Genomic DNA, 6,676 nt, shown 5'->3' with positions numbered 1-6,676 from the left:
TTGCAATCTTCCTCGGATTTTATTCAGGTTTTTTTTGGGTTTTGGTTTAAGTTATCTACTAATTAGTGGTTCCTTACTTCGATCTAATCACTCGTACATTGTCTCTAGGTTGAAGAAGAGTTTTCGTGAGTCGAAGGGTTTTATGGGTTTGGTAAAGTTGTTTGGGGCTGTCTTTCAAGGTAAGGGAAGTTAATTAATGTGTCTTGTTTCGTAAAGTTGTTTGGGGTTGTTTTTCAATTGAATTATGGTATTGTATGTTTGTTCTTGTTTTAACTTTGGGAATTTTTTTAGCAAATTTGGGGATTCTAACTAATTGATAGTTTAATTCCATGTATTGATAAGAAAAGCCGAGTTTTCAAAATTTAATTGTTACGGAATGGATGCATCTGTTCAAATATATTGTGGTTGTTTATTTTATGAGAAATATATTGAATTTGATGGGTTATAGTGACATGTTGAAAGTTTATGTATGTGAGGTTAAGTTGTGGGTCTTGGAGAAATATGGTTCTTGAGTTGAATGGAAATGGAACTATTTTATTTTGGAAGGTGATGTAAAATGTGGTGTAAAGTTGGACTTTGGGATTGTAACCATGTTTGAATTGAGAGTTTGATATTACTTAGCTAAGGTTTTGCTCTTACTCGCACATGGATTTGGTAAATGTAGAATTCCTGTACTTTAGAATGTAATTGGAATGAGAGATCTTGATTGTTGCAATTGTTTAGTTCGGTATCATTTACACCACTTTGAAATGAGTTTGAGAAGAGAAAAGTGCAAGATACCAAATTGTGCAGTGGACCAAGTCAAAATCTCACAAACAAGAAGCATCTAGTGTGGTGCTACCCAGTTTCTTACACTTCAACCTTTTCAAAAAATGAAGATTCTAGTTTTGTTAACCGTCGGATCGAGATGAAATTTTAATCGTTGATCCTAGATAGATAGTTCTTTACTTTGATCGGTCAGATCAAGTTAGGTGTATGTAATGAGAGAAAGTTTTTATCGTAAGGTCCCCTTAAATTAGGTTGTTGGCAGCCTTAACAGTCTCTATGGTTATTCAATTAGGTTGATTCTTTTTTAATCTTGTTCTTGATTCAATCATCCTTAATTAGAATGTAAACACAAAATTTTTGGAGCTAAGACAAGCTGCAGTTTTATTTCTAAAATTCAAAATAGTTTGTACAATGTGTTGTTATGTTGGATTGGATAAAAATGATAAGAATTAGTTTTTTTCGAGAGAGACATATGTTGTAGGGTTTGTAATATGTTTTTCAAATGCTTGTGTGAGAATGAAGGTATTTAAATAATAATAAAAAATAAGGAAATAAGAATAAATTCCGCGGTTCTTACATTCATTTCGTGGTTCTTACATTCCCCCACCTTATAAAATTTTTGTCCTCGAAAATTGACTTACCAGGAAATAGGTGTGGATATGACATCCTCATGAGGTCTTCCATTTCCCACGTCATATCCTAGGTTGCTTCATCCCAAAGGACCTTCACAGTTCGAATCTCCTTCCCCCTGAGTTGCTTGACTTGAGAATCTAAGATTCTCACTGGTCCAACTCCAATTGTGAGATCTTCGCACACCTGTACATCATCCTCCTCCAGCACATGGGTAGGATCTGCAATGTACTTCCTCAATTATGATACATGGAAGACATTGTGCAGATTTGCCAAGTGAGGTGGCAAAGCAATCTCGTGCGCTGCTGGTCCAATCCTCCTCGTAATCTGGTACAACCCTGAGGAATACATGGTCACCTGCCTCAAACTCAAGCCAGCATCCTCCTCTTATCTGCATAGGACTCCTGCCTGCTTTGAGTTGCTTGCATCTAATCTAGTATCACCTTCACTTTCTAAGTGGTCTACTGTAAAAAATTCTGACCCAAGCACCAATGACTCCCCATCCAGTTGCCAACACAATTGTGTCCTGCATCTCCTACCATACAAAGCCTCGTATGGTGTCATCCCAATGGTGGAGTGATAATTGTTGTTGTATGTGAACTCAACAATCGTAGCATATCACTCAAAGTACCCAAGTGGTCCAACACACATGTCCTTAACAAGTCCTTCAATGAATGTATGGTTCTCTCGGACTGACCATTAATTTAAGGGTGATAAGCTGAGCTCATTCTCAATTGAGTACTCAAGGCTACCTGTAGTGACTGCCAAAACCTCGATGTGAAATTTGGATCACGGTCTGATACAATACTCACTAGCACTCCATGCAACTTGACCACCTCTCTAACGTACAACTCTGCCAGTTTGTCCATGGACATCTTCTGATTGATTGGTAGAAAGTGTGCACATTTCATCAGTCTGTCTACAATGACCCAGACTGAGTCATACCTTCGTCTTATTCATCTTTTTTTTTGTTTCTTCAAGTTTCCTTCATTTCTACCGATTTTCATTGAGGCTACATGAATCTTGTTGATTCAAATTGTATTACTCCTTGCTTCAATGGTGAATATGAATTTTTAGGTTCCATTTTTTTTTTGTTTCCAACACTTGTTCTTTGATTCCTTGTTGTTTTTCTTCATTTTAATCGGTGCATCTTTTAATTTTCAGTTCCTTATGTTGATAACCCACAGGTCTCAGGATCGAAACCTGACTCTGATACCAATTGATGAAACCAACTAGGAATACAGGGTATTCGAAGATTGATAACGAACAATAGGGATTCTAATGTGAGAATAGAATCCGAATCTCATTCACATGCAAGAGTATAGAGGATACAGAAGGAAATTTGTTTCCTGAAAAGAATGAATGAATGCCTCATAACAGAATGCATTCTTCCTATTTATTAGTTACTAACAGCTTTTAACTAACTTCCTAACAGAAATAGCAACCACTATACGTATTTTATACTTTCATAATACGGTCCTTATATACAATGATCGTATCAGTTTTGTCTTGAGTCATGTTTAAGCACTTTGTTTCATCTTCATTTTTGTTCACATTGTTAAATTCTGCACTTGCTTTATGAGAACCAAGTCCTATATCACACATTTGAGCTATGAACTTCAAGTGATGCTTGTGGATGTGTAAGGCAAAGGTCTCACTGTTTTTTTTTCATTTCACCGATTGGATTATGCTTTTGAGTGTCTTAGATGTTATTCTATGATTCATGCTTGATTCTAGATCATAATCAAGTTCATTCATCTTGAATTTCATAGAACATCTTCACATTTCCGTGAGCAACTATGCTCAAGTCTGTTTTTTAGTTTTCACTGCACGTACACCTACTGTTTGTTATTTATCCTGAACACATGGTTCAATCAAATTTTTTTCTGATTTTTGCCTCTTCAAGCTCAGAGTTAGACGAAAATAACAAAAAACTATTCACTCAAAAATGTTGAGTACAAAAAATATGAAAAATCTCTGAAGTTGAGGCATCAATCAACGTTTTTTGGACTACCAGTTTCGAGAAAAACCATTTTCAGTGCTGTTTTGTGTGTGTTTTGCTATGTTTTAAGTGTTATTAGTTGTTATAATTGATTGCTTAATTGTGCACTCCATATTGCTTTGAGTTTGCCTTCAATAGATGTGGATTTTATTCCCTTAATTTGGCACAAATTTGTAATGCGTACAATGGCTGTTTTATGAGCACTTTTACTTCTCTATTTTTCAGCTTTCTTCTTCAATTCTAGTGCTATTCTAGGTTTATTTTGATTGTGCTAGCCTTTGTTTCTTGCCTTAATTTCTTGCTTGTCATTTTTTGGCTCTCCTTTCAGTCATGTTTCATTTTACTTCCATTTGGTTTTGCTTCCTTAATTAGCTTTTCTTGCTTTCTTTCTTGGCTTAATTCAAGTTTGTTGGCCTTATGCTTTTTATGGTATTGTGGGGATTAAACTCTATGAATGATTTCTATTCTAGAGGTAGCATTTTAGGAGGTAGAGTTTAAGGTAGACATTAGTTTACTTGATTCTTGAGTGCTTCCTCCTTTTGCTTCCAAATATTGTGTGAGTTTTGAGCAATATTTCCTAGTGAGCGTGAGTGCTAACATTTTAGATTGGCATAGTTTTGCGTTGTTGTTTTTGGTGCAGGTTTGTGTGGCTGTTTTGCCTCCAACTGTGACTATTTTGTTGCTCTTTTACACTTCAATTTGGTGGTTTCAAGGTGCTTTACAAGTGCCTTATTTGGTGGTGAACTTTGTGCATTAAAGAGGAGGCTACAAGCCAAGCTTTTGGCTCTCAAATTGTGCATTTTGGCAGCACATTGGCAACACCTTTTGGACATTTAACTGCTTCTTGTTTAGCTTTCTTTTGTTCTTCTTTTTCTATCTTTTCGACACCATATTTGGTACCTTTGTGAAGCTCCCTTTGTTTGTGAAAATTGCTTCTTTTGGAATCAAAATTTGACACTTTAAGTGGTATTGGGTGGGTTCATTTTGAGTACCAAATTAGTGCACCAAAGTTTCTTTACAAGTTGTTCATTGTAATTTTGGCCTACTTAGGTGTCTTGGGAAATCACAAGGTGTTCAATCTCATTTCCTAAGTAGAACCTTTTCAATCTTCCATAGTGCATCGTTTTAGTGGTGAGTGTGTTGAAAGTCCTAAGTACTTTCTCACCTTACCTTTAGGCCGCATAGTTTATATTCATGTTTTCCCATTGCATAGTGGCTCAATTTGTGAGACCAAAGTCTAAAATTTTGCCAATTAGGGGCCTGTTTTATTGTTCATCTTTTGGTTAATCTTTGTGTTTATTTTCTTGCTTGTTTGTGATCTTTGTCTCATGTGATTCTATCTACTTATTACTTGAATATTTGTGTGAGCTTTGAGTACTTTTACAAGTGCAACCTTGGCAAGGATTAGTCTTGGTACTTAAGAAGTCCGTGAGACTCACCTCGCTTACCTGGAGGTACACTTGTGCTAGTCCTCTTCTTTTATCCTTTTATTCGAGTTCATAAATTCATTCAATCACCATGAGTACAAGAAGGGTCACTCGTTCTAGTGCCCAAAGGTCACTTGTTTCTTCCTTTATAGGTACAAGTGTAACCTTGGCAAGCGATATGTCGTACAAACCTCACAAGGTACAACAGGAACTTCTCAAATTTCTTGAGGATCTAACAAACTAGCAAGATTCTCTCTTAAATAGAATAAATATACCCAAGATATTATAAAAGAAATATAAGAGAGTAAAGAGAATGAGAAAAAGAAATATAAGAGAGAAAAAAGAATGAGAAAGAAGAAATAAGGATGTGTAAGTGTATTTTTGGGATGAAGCATAAATCCCAATTTATAAATAGAGGAGGGATGGTGGTCCCACGTAGAAACAAAAGTGCACCTGCCCAACGTCCACCTTGCCTTGCAGAAGAGGGATGCACCTTGTAGAAAAAGCTAAGAAAAGTTTTGGAGATAAAAATTGCACTGCGTGGACTTTGCATTGTTACACAAAAAAAGGAAAGCACAACTGCATCATTTGTTCTAGCATTTTAACCACTCCAAAACACGAAACGCTTTTTGCAATATATATATATATATATATATATATATATATATATATATATATATATATATACACGCGCACACACACACACACACACACACAAACACACTATATCACCAACACTAGATTTATCTAATCATTACATTAACAAACTAGTCTAATAAGTATTATTAGACTCATCTAATCAATATATGAACACACTTGTCTAATGTGTATATGATAACGCTGTCGCTCATGCGATCAAATTAATACTACTAAACTATAGCAACGTCAGTATTGCTAAGATAATAGTCAACAAAATAGAAAGGGTAAAGTAACCCAAAGTCGTCTCCCAACGAACACGGAATTGATTTTTAACAAATTAGTTCTTATAAAACTATACAAATGAGTTAGTCAAATAAAATAAAAAATATAGGGGATTAAGATAAACAAAGATAGAAATAAAATTTAAAAGATAAAAAGAAATAAAAAAATAGCAAAGAAAATAGATTGATTCCATTGCTTTTTCAAAATAGATTCATCATCGGTTATCTAAAGATTATTGCTTAATTAATTATTGTTGTAGATTTACAAATTAATCAATGTAAAGTCTCAATTAATTTGTTGGCGTTCTCACTTTTAACCAAAGTACAGTCTCAATTAAAAGTGAGAACTTTTAGATTATCCACAGTAAATTCAACCAAAGTACAGTCTCAATCAAATTTACTATGCCTAATCATGTCTATTCTTTTATGTCCTCACCAAATAAAAAGCTTATTAATCAAAGTAAAGTCTCAATTAAGTGTAGTTAGAGTAAATACCTTTAACTAAAGTAAAGTCTCAATTATTGGTAAAAACAAATTCAATCACATGAAAGTTTCTAAATAAAATCAAAGTAAAGTCTCAATTGAATTTAAAAACCCTTTAACTCATATGATTAGCATGCATGTAGATTTAAAATCATTACTTTTTACGTGATTCAAAGCTAAAAGACATAGATGAAATTAAACCTCAACAATAATAAAAAGAACAAAGAAATTATTTCATTCTAACCTCAGAATCCATAATGAAATTACAATGGAATCAACCCAAGAAATTTAAAACTCCATGAATGCAAAATAAAGAGAGAAGAATAGAGAGAAGAAAGAAATTAGGCCCCCCTTAAGGGTTCCTAAATTCCGAAGTGTCGAGCTTGTTTTCTACTTCTCCCTTGGTCTCTTTATATAGGAATTGGACTAGGTTTTTCTGTTGCTAA

This window comes from Vigna unguiculata, chromosome 4 (assembly GCF_004118075.2).
Source record: "Vigna unguiculata cultivar IT97K-499-35 chromosome 4, ASM411807v1, whole genome shotgun sequence".
Lineage (NCBI taxonomy): Eukaryota > Viridiplantae > Streptophyta > Magnoliopsida > Fabales > Fabaceae > Vigna > Vigna unguiculata.
Note: the sequence above shows the minus strand (reverse complement) of the source record.